The sequence below is a fragment of the Oncorhynchus keta genome, chromosome 13, assembly GCF_023373465.1.
Source record: "Oncorhynchus keta strain PuntledgeMale-10-30-2019 chromosome 13, Oket_V2, whole genome shotgun sequence".
In the NCBI taxonomy this organism is placed as follows: domain Eukaryota; kingdom Metazoa; phylum Chordata; class Actinopteri; order Salmoniformes; family Salmonidae; genus Oncorhynchus; species Oncorhynchus keta.
In genome coordinates this window covers 3,062,939-3,065,438 of record NC_068433.1, presented here as the reverse complement: position 1 = coordinate 3,065,438, position 2,500 = coordinate 3,062,939, and the positions used below count along the sequence as shown (strand labels likewise).

Here is a 2,500-nt window from a genome sequence, read left to right as displayed (position 1 = left end):
TTTATTTAACCAGGTATTTATATATATAACCCTAACCCTTTATTTAACCAGGTATTTATATATATAACCCTAACCCTTTATTTGACCAGGTATTTATATATATAACCCTTTATTTAACCAGGTATTTATATATATAACCCTAACCCTTTATTTAACCAGGTATTTATATATATAACTCTAACCCTTTATTTAACCAGGTATTTATATATATAACCCTTTATTTAACCAGGTATTTATATATATAACTCTAACCCTTTATTTAACCAGGTATTTATATATATAACCCTTTATTTAACCAGGTATTTATATATATAACCCTAACCCTTTATTTAACCAGGTATTTATATATATAACTCTAACCCTTTATTTAAACAGGTATTTATATATATAACCCTAACCCTTTATTTAACCAGGTATTTATATATATAACCCGAACCCTTTATTTAACCAGGTATTTATATATATAACCCTTTATTTAACCAGGTATTTATATATATAACCCTTTATTTAACCAGGTATTTATATATATAATCCTAACCCTTTATTTAACCAGGTATTTATATATATAACCCTTTATTTAACCAGGTATTTATATATATAACCCTAACCCTTTATTTAACCAGGTATTTATATATATAACCCTTTATTTAACCAGGTATTTATATATATAACCCTAACCCTTTATTTAACCAGGTATTTATATATATAACCCTAACCCTTTATTTAACCAGGTATTTATATATATATAACCCTTTATTTAACCAGGTATTTATATATATAACCCTAACCCTTTATTTAACCAGGTATTTATATATATAACCCTTTATTTAACCAGGTATTTATATATATAACCCTAACCCTTTATTTAACCAGGTATTTATATATATAACCCTAACCCTTTATTTAACCAGGTATTTATATATAACCCTTTATTTAACCAGGTATTTATATATATAACCCTTTATTTAACCAGGTATTTATATATATAACTCTTTATTTAACCAGGTATTTATATATATAACCCTAACCCTTTATTTAACCAGGTATTTATATATATAACCCTTTATTTAACCAGGTATTTATATATATAACCCTTTATTTAACCAGGTATTTATATATATAACCCTTTATTTAACCAGGTATTTATATATATAACCCTTTATTTAACCAGGTATTTATATATATAACCCTTTATTTAACCGGGTATTTATATATATAATCCTAACCCTTTATTTAACCAGGTATTTATATATATAACCCTAACCCTTTATTTAACCAGGTATTTATATATATAACCCTTTATTTAACCAGGTATTTATATATATAACCCTTTATTTAACCAGGTATTTATATATAACCCTTTATTTAACCAGGTATTTATATATATAATCCTAACCCTTTATTTAACCAGGTATTTATATATATAACCCTAACCCTTTATTTAACCAGGTATTTATATATATAACCCTTTATTTAACCAGGTATTTATATATATAACCCTTTATTTAACCAGGTATTTATATATATAATCCTAACCCTTTATTTAACCAGGTATTTATATATATAATCCTAACCCTTTATTTAACCAGGTATTTATATATATAACCCTTTATTTAACCAGGTATTTATATATATAACCCTAACCCTTTATTTAACCAGGTATTTATATATATAACCCTTTATTTAACCAGGTATTTATATATATAACCCTTTATTTAACCAGGTATTTATATATATAACCCTAACCCTTTATTTAACCAGGTATTTATATATATAACCCTTTATTTAACCAGGTATTTATATATATAACCCTTTATTTAACCAGGTATTTATATATATAACCCTTTATTTAACCAGGTATTTATATATATATAACCCTAACCCTTTATTTAACCAGGTATTTATATATATAACCCTTTATTTAACCAGGTACTTATATATATAACCCTAACCCTTTATTTAACCAGGTATTTATATATATAACCCTTTATTTAACCAGGTATTTATATATATATAACCCTTTATTTAACCAGGTATTTATATATATATAAAGCTAACCCTTTATTTAACCAGGTATTTATATATATAACCCTTTATTTAACCAGGTATTTATATATATAACCCTTTATTTAACCAGGTATTTATATATATAACCCTAACCCTTTATTTAACCAGGTATTTATATATATAACCCTTTATTTAACCAGGTATTTATATATATATAACCCTTTATTTAACCAGGTATTTATATATATATAACTCTAACCCTTTATTTAACCAGGTATTTATATATATAACCCTTTATTTAACCAGGTATTTATATATATAACCATTTATTTAACCAGGTATTTATATATATAACCCTTTATTTAAGCAGGTATTTATATATATAACCCTTTATTTATCCAGGTATTTATATATATAACTCTAACCCTTTATTTAACCAGGTATTTATATATATAACCCTTTATTTAACCAGGTATTTATATATATAACCCTT

The 2,500-nt window shown here is 23.5% G+C and overlaps 1 pseudogene; it reads left to right on the top strand.

Annotated features, from left to right (window-relative positions):
• The window catches only part of LOC127906912 (endophilin-A1-like), a 32,522-nt pseudogene that overhangs the window by 28,069 nt on the left and 1,953 nt on the right, over positions 1–2,500 (top strand).